The sequence below is a fragment of the Myxocyprinus asiaticus genome, chromosome 8 (assembly GCF_019703515.2).
Source record: "Myxocyprinus asiaticus isolate MX2 ecotype Aquarium Trade chromosome 8, UBuf_Myxa_2, whole genome shotgun sequence".
NCBI lineage: Eukaryota > Metazoa > Chordata > Actinopteri > Cypriniformes > Catostomidae > Myxocyprinus > Myxocyprinus asiaticus.
In genome coordinates, this window is record NC_059351.1 from 46003902 (window position 1) to 46024805 (window position 20904).

General features: G+C 37.5%; 1 pseudogene; it reads left to right on the forward strand.

The window, feature by feature from the left end:
• The window catches only part of LOC127444786 (cilia- and flagella-associated protein 58-like), a 99812-nt pseudogene extending 79161 nt beyond the window's left edge, over positions 1-20651 (forward strand).
• Positions 20652-20904: the final 253 nt, after the last annotated feature.

Here is a 20904-nt window from a genome sequence, read left to right on the forward strand (position 1 = left end):
TGCATTTTATTCACTTTCACACAAATCACGAATACAGTGGCTGATTATGACTTTAAAAACACTTTTTTTTTCAATATTACACACACACTGCTGTTATGATATCGAAGCACTTTTACTATAATGCATCATTTGAAAAAAAGATACATTTTAACACTTGAATTACAGACCCACTTACACACTTATTCCAATGTGATTAGCTTCCAAAGTATCTCACTTCATAGAGTGTTGGACTTTGCACTTGAAAGTCCACGTTGGGAGTCCAACAAAGCATGCAAGCTGACACGTAAGATGAAAGTGTCATAGAAGCAACGCAAAATGATGGGGTTCCTTCAGAAAATGTGCTTTTCATTTTGCATTTTGTTTCTGGACACTATCAGTTAGGTTTAAGTGTTGGTTTAGGGTAAGGATGTCTTATAGGACACTATTGGTTAGGTTTAGGTTGAAGTTTTAGGTGAGGGAGGTACGTTTTACTCGTTAAAACCTTCATCTTATATTCACCTTAAAAACCATATCTGATTACAACACCATTTCACTTGCTTTTGGCGCCCTCCTCTGGATATATCACTGGGAAACTGCAACGAAATGTGTAATAAGGAACATAATTCCGTTTTGCAAAAATGTTGCCATGGTCACATAATATTCATGAGATCACACTGTTGAAAATTAAAAACACAGATGAATGGCAAAAACGTGTTTGGTTTGAACAGCCCCTAAGGGTCAGTGAGAGGGTGGAAGTATTAATGTAAATCCTAAATTATGACTGTTTTTAGTGCTAAACATCTTGACTAACATTAGAAGTGGACCTAAGGGGAAAAAAATTAATTATACAAAATGTATGAAATGATGCCTTTAACTAATCAGACAGGTAATAGACCTGCAAGAGAAACAAGACAAGTTCTCAATTTGTCTGAAGGAGACAGACAAAATGTTCTAGAAGTTGATGTTCAATTTACAGTCACCATTATGAGATGGACAGACATGGATGGTGAAGTTCAGTTTGAATGATTACTTTATTTTTCTTTTACACTTCAGAGTTTCAGCTCAGAAGAAGTAGAAGTGATAAAATGGGCTTTCAAAATCCCATTAACATCAGACAGACAGCCGGTTTAAAAAGGGCCCTTTCAATGTATCAAATAAAGCTCAACAGACACTTGCTCACAATCTCTGGACATTCAGAGGTATGAGATCATTTGAAATAACACTTGCTTGATTTGTTTCAGGTCATGAATAGATTCTCTTCTTAAGCTCAATCCAAAGCTCACCATCAATATTTACATAAGCTGTGGAGGAGGGCACAGCAATGTTCCCTCTAATTTTGTTCCCTCTAATCTATTTCTATTGGGCAGATCCTTTGGCCATCTGAGAAGAAATGTGTGCTGCTTTCCATGGCTTTTAAAACAGCCCCACTGCAACCATTAAACAGCAGTGTATTGTTGTATTGTTTTACAGCAGTTCTCGGAAAGAATTTTGACAGCATATACAATATACCACCATTTAGAACACAATATTAAAAAGCCATAGCAGCAAACACAATTTAGGTTTTCCTGTAGATACGCTGGTGGTTATTTAAAGAGACAGGTGCCAATTTGAATAGAATGACCATTATAGATAGAGTATAGATAGGCAGAATGGTCTTTAAGTATTCTCAATGCACCAATTTTTGACAAACAAAGAACAGATGACAAAAAGGGGCTGTTTTTCCTCACCAATGCAGCATCTAATTGCTACATTATTTGCATTGAGGCAGTCCAATAATAAAAGAGGCATGGGGCATATCATGTCAGTTAGTATTCGTGCGGGCAAATCTGGACAGGTGATTAGTAGGTTAACTATTTATTCATGCGTAGTGGTGAATCACATTGCTGTATTGACATCTGAGGGACAGCAGCCAGATTTATTTCTAAAGGTTTCTTTCTATTTCTAGGTATATTTTCAAACAGCGTTTAAACAGTGTTTATTCTGCACCACAGTTAATCTTATATAACACTATATGCATATCATGAATGTGCCGTAAGGTCTTTCTGAAACTTTTGCATCAGAATCTGTTGAGCTAGGTTCAGTTCTCCGAACCGAAGTTTTCATTTGGATAGACAGAAAGCCAAAGCGTTATTATGAATTGCAGTAGATCCAGCAGTCAGAACTGGGTCATGACCCTAAATTTCCAAAGCTCATGCGGGAGCACTTTTTTGAATGCTTCAGCCATTCTGTGTTCTTCCTCAAACCTCTCTCTCCCTGTCTTTTAAACACATGAAAAACTGTTCACTGTACACACTCTCATTTGAACTGTGCTATGGACATATCAGCACTTCTGGTTTTTAGCAGTGATCCCTTAAAATATTGAGAGGCTCTTGTGAGCAAAGTCAGTTATTTCTCCAAGTTGATTTTGTTTTTACATACTCAGGTTCAGTTATGTAATGTATGGCTTGTTGCAAGTATATTTATGACTTTTTTGAAGGGAAATATTTAGGATATATTTTAATCCACCTGAAACCTTATAACCTTTTTAAAGGGTATAAAACTCTGTTTAACATGCTTTTGTAAGAACAAAATTATCCTATAGATAGTCTAGTCTATAGGTAGACTTTTGATTTCAATACCATTTACTATAAGATCTGCTATTTTCAAATTACTTTACATAGTTCACCCACAAATGAAAGTTCCATCATCAGTTAATCACCCTCATGTTGTTCCAGACCATTACGACATTCTTCTGTGGAACACATAAGGAGATGTTGGGCATAATGTGAGTCTCATTCACCATTCACTTTCTTTCATCAAATGATGATAAACCTTCATTTTTTGGGCAAATTGTCTCTTTTTGTATGGAGCTCCTCAGAGGGCAGGGAGGGAATTTTTATTCTAAAGTAGTTTTGCGTTTTCCCATAGCAGGTTTTGCATTCCCATGCAATAGTTTTGCATGTCCTGTAAGAGATTTTTACAACGTCTACAGCATGCGCTTCCGGTCACGCATCAGCAGCAGCAGCATGGGAGACCCAGGTTTGAAACTCGCACTGAATCTAGGAAGCAATCCTAGATACACCTACCTAAAACACAACTGGAGACATTAGCGAGCCTGTAATTTATATTACAATCTTTAATTAAAAATATGGACAATGTGTTCACATTATGTACAGTATGTGACGAGGAGAAGGGCGTGGCCGGGCTGTGAGGATGCACGCCCGGCGCTGAGTTGCCTAATCAGTGGGAGGGAGATAAGAGAAGAGCCGGGTACACCAGAGAGCGAGAGAGAGAGAGAGAGAGAGACGTACACGGTCACTCTGTGTGTGTCATGTTTCAGTTTATGTTGGTGTTTCATTAAAGTCTTGTTGTTTGTTACTCCGGTTCCCGCATCCTCCTTTCCCAGATGAACAGAGATCCTTCACACTGGTCCCGAAACCCGGGAAAGGAGGAAGGGCATGCTGTCTGGGAGAACTCGCCGCTACCATCCGCCAGGAGATGGAGGAGCCACTGCCATCTGACAGGAGGAGGAAGAGGAGCTGTTGCCATCCGCCAGGAGGCAGAGGAACCACTGCCGTCCACCAGGGGAGGCAGGAGCGGCTGTCGTCCGCCAGGGGGCGGAAGAGTGGCTGAGGACTGGCGTGCCTGCGGGAGCCGAAGAAGAGTGTTTTCTTTTCTCTCTCCCTCCCCTCGTCTCTCTCAGACTCACAGGAGGGGGGGATGGCCATCGGGTGGCAAAATGGCTGGAAGGGCAGTGTCTCCCCTTCAGAGATGGGGGTGGGGGGGTGGAGTAAGCCAGTCCGGATGGCACCCTGAGCTGGATTGGGCAGTGGAGGAATGTGGCGAAGAAGAGGGTGTGGCCTGGCCACAGGATGCATGCCCGCTGCTGATTTGCCTAATCAGCGGGAGGGAGATAAGGGAAGAGCCGGGGACGCCAGAGAGAGAGAGAGACGCATGTGGCCGCTCTGTATGTGTGTGTCATTATGTTTCAGTTTAAGTTGGTGTCTCATTAAAATCTTGTTGTTTGTTTCTCCGGTTCCTGAATCCTCCTTTCCCAGACGAACAGAGATCCTTCACAATGTATTTTTTTGTATGCACCTCCCGAAAACATGTTCAGAAACGAGAGGCTGCAGTGTCCGAACAACACTTAATTTCTCCCCTTCACTCTGTTCAAATAACAATATGTGCTTGTGCATTAATTTCCCTAATCAAAAGAAAACATGCTAGTTTGTTTCTCTTTTACATGGGTATATAAACACTTAATTGCATTTAATGCATAAAAACATGCATCTGTCCATTCGCAACAGTCAGATAATCTTAAATCGTCAAGCGCGTCTTTTTTTCTGCAACATCTTCAGACAAATGGAGAACTTAGGAAACAAAATAATTAAAGCCAAGGGCTCACAGACAGTTCAGATTCAAATTTTTTTTTTTACCTTAACCTGGGATTATTTTACCGGCTGTTTTATAGAAGGTAAAAATTGCTATAATCTTTATACTGGCACGACTGCGCATGAACGCGTAAGTCCAGAAAGGTAACTAACAGATGGCTTTTGTTTAAATTTGTTATTTGTTTAATATAATTTACAATTAATAAATTAAATTAATTGATTAAATAAAATTCAGTTAAAATAATTATTTTCTGTGGTTTTAGTCTACAGTTTAAGAATTTGAGACTGCTTCTGATAATGAGTTACACCATTGTCTGAATTTCTACATTAAAATTTCAGTGATGACATTCACACTCAAATTATTTTGGACTCAACAGCAAACCTGCAGCTTGTGTGGATACAGTAATGATGACCTTACTGATGTTGTAATTATACACCAAACCTGTTGATTGCTCTCTCTGAGATGTTACTGTGACTCACTTCACTCATTTGTGACAGAACTTTTGCTCCAAAAATAAAAATAAAAAAATAAGCCATTGTCAATGTCAAAATCTTCTCTAGCTGCCAAGGGAGGATGTCACAGTTGTTAGGCAGGTTAGAGCCGGCACGAGCTGACAGACTTGCAATTGTCCGAGTTCTTTGGTAGACAAAACTGTTGTGGGTGTGCAAAAATTGATTGTGTGTTCCTGTCACTGTCACCCAAAGCATGTCTTTTTCATCTCTGAACAGAGTGACACAGAAAACATCTGTTTGCTTTTAAAACACTCATTGTCTACTGAACACTGTGGCACATGGGGGGATCCAGGACAGCAGAGCAACTCTGTGAGCCTTAGTGGGTTACTTCAGGTGAATGCAGTGTCATGTGGTCCATTCTGATTATTCAGGCTGAAATGGAGGAAACGAAGTCAGAATGAGGCTATGATGCACTGTGACTTCCTGTGTTTCTTTTGGGGGGGGGGGGGGGGGGGGTGGTCTGCCTTGGCTGCTTTTCCTCTTTTTTAAATGCCCCATAAACATTCTAAATTTGCACTTTTATGGCTTTAAATCCATTTCTACTACCATTGAAGCAATTTTAATATGAGTGTACTCCTAAAAATTGACAAAATTGACAGATATACACATTTGAAATTCAAATTCTATTTTCCAATAAAATAACCCCAAAATATTGATGACTCATGTTGCACTACACTGATTTTTGCCCAATCTAATGCTCTCTGGAATGAGAATGTCCCTCCCCTTAAATGCACATGCAACCAACTAGCAAGTGGCAGATCATGGTTCATGTCTTTGATGTAACTAAAGTCTTTTGACTATTTCATTAATATTTAATTAGCCTTATGCTATGTCCTGCCCCAAATTCCTTTACAACAAAGGACAGAAAACTGTGCTTGTCTGGTGATTTCGGGGGGTCTTTAAGTTTCCTAACAAAGCAGGGCTCCAGACTTTTAAAATGGTTGCAAATGTGACCAAAAATGATTGATTGCGACAATGGTTGCCACTGGCGAGAGTCGGGTTGTGTGCTTTCATATGCGGTTTCATCAGATACCAACTTGTGAGTTATTGAATACATCTTAGAGCGTGCACCACCAGTGTGTCTCGAGCCGCTTTTCACCTGTTCTGTTTCTGATGAGCTCGCTGCACCGCACACAGCAACAAATCCAGTGCGAGAGAGTCGTGAACAAATTACTCTTTTGAACCGGATCTTTTTCATGAATCACCTGATAAGAACTGCAGGTTTGAACTCAGGAGCTCAGGTTAGCAGTTTGAATCAGATTCACTTTCTCTGCGAATCAGCCATCAGTGAGCTCACAACTGGGATCACAAACATTTCAAAATAAGAGTCCCAAGTGTATTTCAGTCTTCTTTATTATTAAAAGTCCCGTATTGTGTACCACTTTTTTTCTCCTGGTAATTAGTGATTGGGATTGGAGTAACACAAAAAACTGCATCTGGGATTTCATTCAGTTTGCACTCTTGTAGTCTCTGTGTCAGGGGCCACCTAGTAAGAGTAAAGAAAGACTAAAGCAATATTTTAAAACAATTACAATTATATATATATATAGTAATGTAAAGTAATGTTTTGGAGTCTAAAATGTATTTTTCCTATTGACACTAAAGCTGAAGATATAAATAACCATCTTAAGACAAATGTTTTTTTTTTAATCTTAAGTGCCTAAAACCTTTACACAGTATGCAAATATCTGTAATGTAGATTCTGAAGAGCAGTACTAAATAAAAAAAATATTTTGTCTCTTATATTTCTATAAATTATGAAAGGGGTGTAAACATTTATGAGACAAAAGAGAATGCAAACTTATCTTCTCAACTGTATATACTGTTTATTAAACCTCTGATTAATGGGTTATCAGCTGTCTTCCTTTTCTTTGGCTTTCTATCTGGTTTCTGAACAGCAATCTAAATTGAGTAATTTTGTGATTTGGCTACTAGAAACAGCCATTTGGCTCCTTAATGTTTCAGTTTAGGAGCCAATGGCTCCTAAGTAATTTTTTTTAGTCTGGAACCCTGCAAAGTATAAAAATATTTCTTACATAAGAGGATGAATGCAGGCTATTGAAATATGTGGTTGGATAAAAGAGAGATGGAAATGCAATAGGGGAAACAAGAAAGCGAGAAAGAGAGGGAGGAAAAAGAGAGATAAGGATTTTAAGATCGGATACGGTCATTGGAAGAGAGCCAGGTATTCTTTGTCATTTCCTTTGACTCAGTGAGGATGGATAAATTCAGATGATAGTATTTATGGAAAAAAAAATTTTTTTCTATTCAGGTGGCAAAAGCACATTTTTAGCAGGTAGCATCGTGCCTACTTGGTTTGCCTCAGGCGTACATGGGATTTGCTTTGCCGTAGATCATTTAATCTAGAGCTTTTTGCTGTGGTCTAAGAATAGAGTTGTGTACATTGCTGTTCTAGGTGGCATATCAATAAAAATTGGGGTACCTTTCAGGATAGGATATAGCCCTGTAAAAACACATTCATGTGTCATTTCATGTTTTAGTTGAAAAGCTTAAAATTTAGCTCTTTTTTTAACATCTCAATTGATTTAATTGTCCGCAGTGATCAAAAATATCTGTTTAGCTCTTTTAGTGTCAACAATTGTCTCATTCATTTGTATTTTTACTTAATTAAGGATTTGATGGAGAAATATCTGAGAAATTGGTTGATACAGATGGAACTCTAAAATTACACACTAAAATTGCAAGAGCTGGCTAAAATCATCATTCAGTACATTTACTTGCACTTTAAAGGTTTGATTTTAGTCTGATTTAAACAATAATGCTCCTTTCTAAAATGGCATGTAAACGCTTTAGTCTGACTAAAATCGTACCAGTCTGATTTTTGTGAAGTTGTACTAACAAACCTAGATAATGCTATTGTAGCTGGGTTTTATCCAACATGTATAGCTACACTGTAATTGGACCATAACTGGCCACTGCATTGTACACATGCTTCGAAAGACAGCGTGACGCACTATGTGTATTTGACTCGCCTATTTGGATTCTTTTCTTCAAATATTTGATTAAGCATTGTGTCATGTTTACTCTCGATTCTTGACTACACGAACATCCAATGTAGCTCAATTATAATGTATATATATGTGCATGTAAACGTACTGAGTATTAATCTGATTGGCTGTATTTTACACAACTTCCGTGAGTCTGGATGCACAGGTACTTATCAATTGATAGAGCGTTTCTCAAGAACTAATTGCTGGCATAGTCTAAGCTTGTTAAGGCCCATGGCATCAAATCTTTGAAAGATATACATATATTTTTGAAGCATTTTTTTTTTATATTTATTTATTTATTTATCTTTTTATTAGGCATTTAGTAAATTAGTAAATCAAATTAAATTCCATATACTGAATTAGAACTGTACACACTTTGTTCTGAAATAATCGGTGCTTATTCAATATGGATGGACACAAATTATGATCAAAATTGACAAGTATATTTGACTGTACAACGGAAAAGGGTTATTTTAATGTGCTACTGTTTTATTAATTACCGATATATTATTGTGGTGTGATTGATATCTGATTTTCCTGACACTAATCGACAAATAAAAACAAAGTGAACTGTGGTTGGTTGCTTTACAGTCAAACATCCTCTTCCTGTTTAAATTGCTGCTTCTTGGCTAGAATAAGCTGCAAAGTAGACCGGACTTTATGCTGATATTCAAGTCCAGCTTTGCAAGACTAAATGAAACTTAACTGAGAACTCCGTTAAAGGTGCACTCAGTAATTTTTTCCCCATTAAAAAAGTTTTACTCCTAAAGAAATGAATTGTAATTTTGAAACATATGTATAAAATCATGACCACTCAAATGAGATGAGGACTCTAGTCATATTAGTAACCTCATGAAAGCTGTTTTATTCTACATGGGGCATGGGGGTGCCCTCATGGAGGCTGCCATTTTAGAATCACATGACCAGCTGAATACTACTCACTTAATCTCAGTAACTCAGTAAGTCTTGCTATTGGACACTTTTACTCTTGGATTAAATTAATCATGGCTGATTGTGAATAGTGAATTTCTACTATTGATTTTGAATGATGCTGCATCCACACCACTAGGTGTCACTGTAAGTCCAAGATGACATGAGCAAAAAGCTACTGAGTGCAACTTTAAATCCCAAGCTATAAAAGAGCAACTTCTGAGCAAAAACATATTCTTCAGGAAACTGAGGTGCCAAAATATGTACATTGACGTTATTCTGTGTGTTTTATTCAAGATAAATATAATATGACAGGCAGAAATAACAGCTAGGAAGAGATAGACAGGTTGGTGGGCATCCTTTCTGTTGAACACACATGTTAGTTCAATAGAATTATCAAAGGTCATCCCACATAGGTCCATGAAATATGTTTTCGGATGCAAAAGTGATGTGTTCTTTGGTAAATATTACTAGCGCAGATGTTTGCAGGAGAGAGAGCGAGAGAGTTGGTGTAAGGTGGAGCCAGAGACTGGATTTGATCTCTGCCTTAATGTAATCCTATAAAAGTCAGTATATCAGAGTCCAGAAACTTCTCAGTCATAAATCATTCATTGACTGTCTCTCTCTCTCTCTCTCTCTCTCTCTCTCTCTCTCTCACACACACACACACACACACACTCACTTCACTATTGATGAAATTAAGAAGAAATGGCCACCATGGCGATAAAGAAAAGTCAAAAAGAGAGGGCTAGAGCGAAAAAGGACAGCACTAATCTTGAGAAAAAGCTTTAGAGGGAAAATCTGGTAATCTTCCGGGCTTTACAATAAATCTATATTTTGTGAGTGTGTTTAGCATTGTGTTTGAGGGAAAAAACAATTTTGCAGTTGTTAAGGCCATGAGTGTATCTTCATTGGGAATGCAGATTCTTTTGATCCTAAACGATCTTCTTTCAGATGGTCTAAACCTTCTGAATTCATGATTTCTCCTGTGGCGCATCATTTAAATTCCGTTGAAAATTCAGAGCCTTTATATTAGTGATCATCTTAGACACCAGACAGTCTGCATCTATTAGCATTGATGAGTTCAAACTGGTCAGTACTCCCTTTCTAATTAGCAACATCAATGGTAGATGTGTGTGTATGTGTGAGTGGGATGTGTCATTAGATGATCTTGGCTATTCATCTATCTTTTCTTCAAGTGTTCCTATAATTAACGCCAACTTACATAATGAATTAGCTGTCAGGCATCTGAATCCAGCTGGAGAATTTTTCTTTTGAGGCATGTATGAAAGAGTGGCAGCGTTCGATATGACTAATGGTAAACAAGAGATCTCGATGATGCTTCTTTTTTTATTGAGGGTGAACAAACAATAATCCCCAAAAAAAGTCTTCAAGAGGCTCAAAATGTAAGGTGAAAAAAAGATTGAGCATGTGGTATTTCTAACAATAGATGTTCAGCAGAGCGGAGGATTTTTACATTGTTTTCATGGATATATTCTCTTCTCTTCTCTTCTCTTCTCTTCTCTTCTCTTACGAGATGCAGGAGAGCGGTGGAGGGTGTGGTGGGGAAGATCGTTTCAGCTGTCTGCTTATACTTTATTACTTTATTTCAAACTGTGTTTTTCTATTCTATACTTGTTAAATTTTAGGAAATAATATATTACACATAGTAATTTTTCACATAAATTATACTGCGTGTTAATCTCGATTGGCGGGTGCGAGAATAGCGTCCACTCCGCCACGGAGTTAAGTGCGTACCAGAGTACTAATGTGGAAGGTAATGTTGAGATGTTCACTAGGGAAGATGGCAAACAGTTTGGTGAGGGAACTGAAGCTAAACAAACTGAAAAGACCAAAACTGTGAGAGTAGTAGTAGAACAGGCCATGAACGGAGCATGTGAGAGTGTGAATAATGAAGTTGATAAACAAGGAAATGTGGTAGAAAAAGAAAATCAGTCTGTAGAAATTCAAAAAACTGTTGCTGAAGCTGGTTTGAGTGTTGAGGTTGAGAACACAGATGGAAATGAGATGCTTAATGACAATTTGCCATCTATATCAAACACACTAACAACCGTGGTACCAGAGGATGATAGTAGATATGAAACGAGAGATGAGGACACACTGTCTTTGGTGTCAGGAGTCTCTGAAATTGGGAAGATCAGCTTTATTCTCTGCAAGAGATTAATGATTTCCTAGATGAGACATCTGGAAAAACTGAAGACGTGAAATATTTTTTCCCTGATGTCGACAAATTTGTGGAATCCGTTACGAAATTGCAACGTAATGTTGGGCTTGACATGTTAAATTAGAAAATGATGTTCCGTCTGAGAAAGTTGTTAACAAAATTAAGAAAATCTTCAAATAAATAGTAAACTACAATGGGAGTTTTTCTATCCTTTCAACTCCTGCTCTTTACTGTTTTTTCCCATAAATGGAGCAAGGGATCAGAATAAAAGGGCAGTGTTATCAGAATTCATGAGTGATAGAAATATTGATATAATTATGCTGCAAGAAACTCACTCTGAATATGAAATAGAATGGGGTTTGTGGTGGGATGGGAAGTATGTTTTAAGTCATGGGTCGCCATTCTTTTTTCAAAAAGATTAGCTGTTGATATTTTAACAGTAGAAGAAGTACAGATATGGAGGACTCTATTGATTAAAACAGAGGTGGAAGGTATAATGTTTTTATTTATTAATGTGTACGCACCTAATACTGGTTCAGAGCGTGTTGCATTATTTTTGAAAATTAAAAATTTTATTCATCAATGTGATAAAGACACCTGTGTACTTATGGCTGGAGAACTGTACAGAGGACTTTAAACTTGATAGTGTCACACCCCTTCATGTTACCATCCCTTCATGTCACCATACCTTTATGTTCATGGACTCTTAGTTTGACACTTTCATGGACTTTTATGTGGTAGTTTTTTCCCCCACACTACATTTCCCAGCAGGCAACGTCATCATTACATTCACCTGTTTCCCATTAGTGTTCCCAGCTGTTCCTTGTGCTGTCATTTCCCATGTCTGTATATATTCCCTCGTGTTTCATCATTCATCATCTAGTCTCTTCTATATTAGTATGTACATTTATCTCATTGTTGTGTTTATCATTGTACCCATCATCTTCCTAGTTATATTAGACATTTTTTTGGTGATTCTACATTAAACTCTGCATTTGGGTTCAAACTACATCACTCTCCATGTTCATGTGTGACAGATAGAAATGCAGATGAGCTGCATTTTTAGTCAGGTGTGGTACTTTCTCAGGTGATTCAGGAGTGTGATTTAAGTGATGTTTGGAGAAACAGAAATAATGAGGTAAAACAGTATACATGCAGTGATACTGTAATTAGCAAGCCAGACTGGACAGGATATATTTGAGTAATTGGTTCAATAATAGAGTGATGGATGTTATTATTAGTCCTAATGGTTTTTCTGATCACCATATTTTAACCATTGATATAAACAAAGTTACCTTAAGATCACATTACTATTGGCATTTTAACAAAAATTGTTACACAACAAATATTTTCATGAAAAGTTTACTTGCCTATGGGAAAAGTGGAGGTTACAAAAATGTTAATGGTGGGAGGTTGGTAAAATGCACAGAACTTTTTGTCAAAATTATGTGTCACAAGTGTCATTTAAAGTCAAAGATACAGTTCAAAATTTGCAAGAAGAAATAGGAGAAATGGGAAAAAAGTGTTATTTGCTAATGAGGATGGGATAAATGAAAGATCTAAGATTAGTAAAAGATTAGTAAAAAGGTTGGAATTGAGATATTTTCTGCAAGAACAAGTTAAAAGCCTTAATAAGGTCAACATTTTGTTCAATCAAGGGAATGGATGCTCCCAGTGCATACGTCTTTAAGCTTGAGAGAAATGTGATTCCACAAAAGACTATGCTACATTTGCGGCACCCCAATAGAACAATTACAAATAATCCAGTTGAAACAGTGGATTTTTATTCTGAAGTTTTTGGATCTGAGCAGTGTCACTATGAGAATGCTTCAAATCTGTTTCAAGATCTTCCACAGTTGCAACCCCAACAGAAAAAAAACCCTTGGATTGTGATATTAGCTTGAAGGAACTCAAAGACACAGTTAAGCAGCTCTCCTTGGGCCTGGAATTGATGGGTTATCTGCAAAATTCTGTTGACACTTCTGGAATTTCTCTTGTTTTAGGCGATTTTCTTGAGGTAATGAAAGAATATTTTGAAAACGGAATCCTACCAAGTAGCTGCCGATGGGACTGTACTATCCCTTTTACCAAAAAAAAAAAAAAGAGGATTTAGGATTTTTATAGAACTGGAGACCTGTTTCTCTGTTATGCACTTACTACAAAATACTGGCAAAGTGTTTAGCAATAGGTTGAAATGTTACCTGGATACAGTTATTCACAGTGATCAGACATACTGTATTCCTGAACGATCCATCATGGATAATCTTTTTATTTTAAAAGATGTTTGTCAGTGCCCATGGCATGGGAAACTCGCACAACTGTGAGAGCACCATTAATGCAGACAGATATGTACAAATTTTGGAGCAGCATATACTGCCATCCAGCACTGTTTTTTTCCAGGGACGTCCCGTAATTTTCACCAGGACAACTTCAAACCACATACTGGCCAAATAAGCAGAGAGTGCGGGTGCTAGATTGGCCTGCCTGCAGTCTTGACCATCTCCAACTGAGAATGTGTGGTGCATTATGAAGCGCATTAGATGGCAACGAAGACCCCATACAATTGTGCAGCTGAAGTCCTGCATAATGGATGAATGGGGGAAAATTCCACTTTTTAAACTTAACAAACTTGTGTCTTCAGTGCCTAAATGCTTGATAAGTGTTATTAGAAGAAATGGTGATGTTTCACATTAGTAAACACTCGACTGTCCCAACTTTTTTAGAGTGTGTTGCAATCATCTGATTTGAAATTATTGTACATAAAAAAACAATGAAATTTACAATGTAAAATATCATATAATGTTTAGATGTAGTGCTTTCAATATAGCAAAGGGTGAATTTAATTTACACATTTGTTTTTATTAGCATTTTTCGTACTGTCCCAACTTTTTCAGAATTGGGGTTGTATAATGGAATTGCACTGTCAGCCTATACAGATGACATAACTGTATTTATAAATGGGAAAGAGGATGTAAATAATCTGACAAAGAGCCTAGAGGTCTATGAGAAGGCATCCTCTGCTAAAGTTAACTGGGACAAATGCATAGGGTATGCGATAGGTCAGTGGGTAACTGAAGGGCTTCCAGAGTTACTAGGAGGTTTAAAATGGGGTAGAGAGGGCTTTAAAGCCTTGGTTGTGTTTTTAGGTGTGTCTAGTTTTCAAGAGAAAAATTGGGAAGGAGTGCTGGATAGGGTGATTGCCCGATTGTCTCGATGTAAATGGATGTTACCATGATTATCTTACAGGGTGAGGGTCTTGGTTGCAAATAACTTGGTTGTCTCCATATTGTGGCTCAGATTGATGGTAATGGAGCCCCTGGATGATTTAGTCACTAATATACAAAAAAGACTGGTGGATTTCTTTTGGAGTGGGAAACACTGGGCTCATTCTGCACAGCTCTACCTGCCTACTCATGAGGGAGGGCAGGTATTGGTGGATGTAAGGAGCAGAATTCAGGCTTTTTGAGTACAGGCAATCCAGATACTTCTCTATAGTACTGATTTGACATTGACTCAGACAGCAGGTGCAATTTTGTGAAGAGCAGGGGGTTTCAATTATGATATACATCTTTTTTGGGTACAACTTCAAGAGGTGGGCCTGATCAGGATTACTCCATACTATCATTCAATGTTACAAGCATGGAAAAAGACTTTCAACATTAGAAGAGAGTCTCACCTCTCCACACATTGGGTTTTGGAGGAACCATTGTTCCATAACCCTATAATTTATAGCACATTGTTGTCCTTGGAGGGTGTGCGAGCTAACATGTTGAGGAACAACTGCATAAAGCTGAGGGATCTGTTGAGCTGTGAGGAGATAATGGTCATAACTGGACTAAGGTCTTCACGCTTGGCTTCAAAATTGTTAGAGGGAGTACACTCTGTTTTACCTGGACATTACCTTGAAGCAATACAGAGGAGAGCTTTAAATGAACAGATGGACGTTTCTCACCCAAACTTGTGGATTGTCCCTGTATGTGATCTTAAGGAGGACAGTGAACTAGGAGACTCCTCATGGGAGGATCCTGAGACTGCTGGACCATGGACACTTAAATAAATGCCTAAGAAAGTTATGTATTGCTTTTGTGTTACAATTCATCAAGTAGCATTGAAAAAGCGGCAACCATTAAGATGGACAAGATGGTTTGGGCCAGACTTCCCCTTAAAAGATCAGTGGAGGTCCCTGTATAAGCCTCCTGTAGAGAAGCGAACTGCAGATCTGCAATGGAGACTTGTACACAGGGCAATAGATACAAACAGACATGTGGCACACCTAAATCCAGCAGTCAGTGGTGAGTGAGGGAACTGTAGCCTGGAAGAGACAGTGGAACATTTGTTCTTGCATTGCAGACGATTGTAAGGGCTTTTTAGATTACTGACTAAGTGGTTTTAAGGTTTTGGTGAGAGTTTTTCTGAACATACTTTCAAAGGAGGAGTGAAGTATAGGTTTTCAAGAAAGGCAACTTTTTGTCTGTTGAACTATGTTTTGGGTACAGCCAAGTTGGCAATCTGGAAAACTAGAAAAAACAAGGTACTGGGGATAGGTGGAGTGGATCCAGAGAAAATGTTGAGAGGCTTAGTTGCAAGTAGATTGAGGATGGAATTTGCCTATTATGAACTGGTGAGAGATTTGACAACTTTTAGAGAACTGGTGTTTAAATGAAATATTATGTTGCATTGTTGAAGAACAGCTCATTTTAAATATTTAAAACATTCTGAATTTGAAAAATGCATGTATTTATACAATTTTAATCTGTTTTCATTTTTGTTTTTAAATTATGAATTTTATACTAATCTAAATGTGTGAAAGATGTTAATGTGTAAGATAAATTGTCTTAATGAAGAAAGGTTGAATCTCTTCTCTTCTCTTCTCTTCTTCTCTCTCTTCTCTTCTCTTCTCTTTTTTTCTCTTCTCTTCTCTCATTGGCTCATCTTTTCTATTCTTTCTCATCTTGTCTCATCTCTTGTCTTCTTGTTTTTTTCCTTTTTTTCTTGTCTCTTGTCTTCTCATCTCATCTCTTTTCTTTTCTCTTTTTGTCTCTTCTCATCTCTTTTCTTTTTCAGTCTTCTCTCATCTTGTCTCATCTTATCTACCTTCTCATCTTTTCTCCTCTCCTCTCTTCTCATCTCATCTCTTTTGTTCTTTTCTCATCTAGCTTTTTCTCGTCTTGTCTCTTCTCATCTCTTCTCGTTTTTTCTAGTCTTGTCTCTTCTCATCTCTTCTTGACTCATCTCATACCTCTTCTTGTCTCACCTCTCCCTTTCTCTTCTCATCTGTTTTTTCTTGTCTTGTCTATTCTCATCTTTTGTCTTATTGTCTCATCTCTTCTCTTATTTCTCATCTAATCTCTTGTCTTCTCTCTTGTTTTTTCCCCTTTTCTCTTGTCTATTCTCGTCTTGTCTCTTGTCATCTCATCACGTCTCATCTCTTTTCTCTTCTTTTCTTGTTTTATATCCTCTCTTCCTGTCTCCTCCCTTATCTGCTCATCTCTTTTCTTCTTTTGTAGTCTTGTATCTTCTTGTCTTTTCTTTTCTTTTCTTTTCTCATCTCATCTCGTCTTGTCTTTTCTCATCTCTTCTTGACTCATGTCTTGCTTCTTCCCGTCTCTTATCTCTTTTCTATTCTCATCTAGTCTCTTCTTATCTCTTCTTGTCATCTCATGTTATCTTTTCTTTTCCCTTATCATCTCTTTTCTTGTCTTGTCTCTCTCATCTAATCTGTTTTCTTCTTTTCTCATCTTGTCATGTCTCATCTCTTGTCTTCTCTTCTTTTCCTATTACTCTTTTTTCTCGTCTCTTCTTGTCTCTTCTCGTCTTGTCTCATCTTCTCGTCTTCTAGTCTCATCTCTTTTCTTTTCTCTTTTCATTTCTTCTCATCTCTTGTTTTGTCGTCTCTTCTTGTCTTTTCTTTTCTCATCTCTTCTTGTCTCCTTTCTTTTTTCTCATCTTTTTTGTCTCTTCTCTTCTTGTTTCTTTTCTTCTTTCCTTGTCTCGTTTCTTCTCATCTCTTCTCTTCTCATGTGGTCCCTTCTTTTCTTATCTCTTCTTAACTCATCTCTTGCCTCTTCTAGTCTCTTCTAATCTCTTTTGCTCCTTTTTCATCTGGTCTCATCTCTTTTCTTCTATTCTCTTATGTTCTCTTGTGTTTTCTTCTCATCTCTTTTCTTCTTTTCACAACTTGTGTCGTCTCATGTCTTCTCTTCTTGACTCACTGTTGGACTGATCGAAATTGAGTTGTAAAGTAGTATTTACAAAAAAAGATAAATTATATATATATAGCAAATTTAGCAGAATTATTTTTGTTTTCTCCCTGGTAATGTCTTGTGATGATAGGTTTGTTGTTCTGTGTTCTGTCAGGTCCAGTAGTTTGTGTTTTTGGGGCCAGATCTTTATTAGACCTCCTCCTCGTTCTGAGGGCCTTTTGCTCACATAAATCATTCCTCCTTTTGCTCATCTCCCCTCATCCTCCTCAACTTATTTCCCTCCTCTCCCCTAAAATGAATAATTAGTTACTTCACCACTTTAATTAAGAGTCCAGGTCCAGCTGGAGACAGCTAGCGCTCAAGTTATTTTTAATTATTTAGTCTGGTTTAAGCTGCTTCGTTCCTGTACCATTAAAAAGAAGAGCAGTTAAAAACTTATGAGTCTCCACTGACCTTTGGGTGACCCTATAATGTCCATATGGCCTTGATTTAGGTTGAGATCAGTCTGCTTTTGACAGGTAATGTCTAAAATAAGGATCCTGAAAAATGATTCAGGATCTGCCACTGCAGTCAGGACAATAGAATGTGCTTTGGCATTCTTTAAAGAAATGACTGGAACTGACTTTAAAGACTCAAAACTCCTTAGCTCTGCAGAAACTGAGAACTGATCTATTAGAATATCTGCAGTTAGGAGTATAAAAATCTCTTGCGTATCTGAGCTAAAAAATATGATGGCCCCAATGTAGAGGTGCTGGGAGTTCAGCATTCTGATAATGTATTACCAGCCTTAAAATTAGTTACGTACCATCACTGGCAAAGCTATAAATAAACAGAACTCAGTCTCAGGCTTGAGTGTAGTTAACATTGGAACAGAAGCCCCACTAATGAGCCTAAGAGTAAATCATCTGACTATTTGTTTTCATTGAAGCATGCCCCATATTATCATATGCTGTATAAAAACCTCACAGCAGATAAAGTATTTTTGTTTATTTAAATATTTATGTGCCAAAAGGACATATTTTGCTTCAAAGATCTTTCAACCTGAATCTGAATTTCCATCAAACCTGTTTGAGCTGTATTTTCCCTTGCAAAAGCTGCGTTTGTGTAAACTAAAAACAGTTTGCCAAAAATAGTTGCCAGAAGTTTGCAGCTTATCACCAGCAGTGGTGAACCTTTAGCAAACTTTTGGCAACAATGGACTGTTTGCCAAAGCTGGCAAAGAGTTATTTGGCAAGACTTTGGTAAATATCTGGCTTTCAAACAGTTATGTCTAGGGTTGGGAACCTAACCTATGTTCAGGTTAAATTTTTTAAAATACCGGAATTGAATGATTCTCATGACTTTTGGTTCCCTTAACCATTTTTGACAATAAGTTTTCCACCGATGCGGATGGAACATTGTACTACAAAACTAAGACAGTGTTTCTTGCTGCGCCAGTCAGCAGCTTCTGCCCCTCTACTAAATGTACAATGTGAAACAGTGTAATCCGATTATGGAACCAATGGTTCTAATGAGTCGGTTCTTTTAATCTACAGCACGAAACATGCAGAGCAACCAGTGTGGTTTGATTCATGAACAAATGATTCTTATGAGCCAGTTCTTTTTAATCGAATGCGCAACCAGCGTAATGCTATTCCAGACTGAATGACTCTTATGAGCAGGTTCTTTTTAATCTACAGTGTGTCCAGTGTAGTGTGGTTCCCAAACAAATGACTCTTATGAGCCAGATCTTATGAATTCATGGCATGAAACACAGTGCAACCAGTGTAATGCAGTTCCCAAACTAATGACTCTTATAAACCAGTTCTTTTTAGTGACTCTGACTAGCTTGAAATTAAACAAGAACTGTTACCATGTTATGTAATGTTGTACTGAATGCTCCTGACACTTAAAACAGGCAGTACAGTTACTGACTGGTTGTTCATTTGACAATGTGTAGTTAAAGATGTGCCTAAACGTTACAAATTTTGTTTTATTAGAAAAAAATATATAATTGTAGAAAAAAATAAATAAATGAAATATGTTTTTGTTTGTTTCAAAATTTTATTTAATATATAGTAACAGTAGGACCAATTATTTGATTGCATTTATGCCTCTTAAAAGAATGTGTACACACACTTTTTACAAGAATTATATCAAATGTATCTCTGGTTTGTTATTTCTGATATGTTGAAATCTGAAATTATCTCATCATTTGGCAACAGACTGCTGAGGGCAATAAATCCAATAAAAATGGCATTTCCTATTTTTTATTATATAATATATATATATATATATATATTTCTTCCTGAAAAGTTAGAATTGTTAATAAAAACGTTACAGAATCGGAATTGTTAAGACTAATCGGAATCAGAGCGGAATTATTAAATTCCTTATAATTCCCGTCCTTAGTTATGTCAAACCTGTGGCAACAATGAACCATTCATCACAGCTAGACAATTTTCATGTGAAATGTGCAATTTATTCACATTCAATTTCGTGAATGGAAAAACCTAATAAGCAAGTTAATGTGGAAAAACTTTCAATTCACCAAAAACATTTCAAATTCCTCTCATGTACAATATCCTTCCAAAATCATCCAGTCAAGCACCAGTTTCTCTCTGCAGCACAGAGCATATGGCAGTTCTTCTTTTATTACTCTACCTCTTCCCTCTCTCTCTTTCTGTCCTTTATCCCTCCTTCATTTTAGCATTTCTCTCTTCCTCTGTCCATTCTTGTGATTACTGAACTCTGGGCTGAGCTCTGGGCTTCAAGCACATTGGAGGAAAGACAATTAGACCTTGACTGATATGTGCAAAAAATTGACAGAGATCAATGAGAAGCCGCAGAGGAAATCACTTCATTGCTCAGAGGGAGAGATGAGGTGACCATGTGTTTCAGCAGAACACATCCTCAGTGATAGATCCCTACAGTACAACTAGGAGCTTCCTTGGATGTCAGAAACTTTGATACATTTAGTGCAAAGAGGGGGACACTGTAGGGTGAGCACACCTTTAGGTAACATTAGAAAGTAATTAATAAATGCTTTTAATAATTAATAAATTATATGCTTTGCGATATTAAGATGGTTTGCAGTGTAACTGGAAGCACAAAAACAGAGGCCATGCAATACAATCATTTAAAAAATATGATCCAAACATTTCTGTTGTGAAGCAAATTTGCAGCAACCTGGCGCATTAACAATGAATCCAGCTAATTTGTGCTCACAGGCATGCATAGAACAAATATTTATCAGTCGGAAACATTGCTTGTCCCATCAGATTTTAGATTACACGAATGGAACTATTTGTTTTATAACAACATTTTGACTTCTAACCCTATATTTTCTCTACAGGCCCTTACAGCTGAGCTCAACATGCACAAGAGCCAATCAGAGGACTACAAGTATGAGACTGATCGTCTGGCCCATGAACTTCAAGAGGTCAAGAAAAAATACCTTGCACAGAAACAGAGAGACTAGGAAAATAGGTGAGCTATCCATCTACTAAACCAAAAAAATGAGGCTGTGTGAGTGTTTGGGTGTGTGTGTGGATTCAGGTGGAAGTCATATATCTCATATCAGCATAAAATGCAACATTATACCCACAGCTGTCAGGACAGCAGAAAACACTGGAGTATTTGTGTGTGTTTATGTGATGTGTGTGTATCCATTTGTTTTGTGGTCCTGACAGAAAATGACCTTCAATATTGCCAGCAAGCAGACGTGAATGACA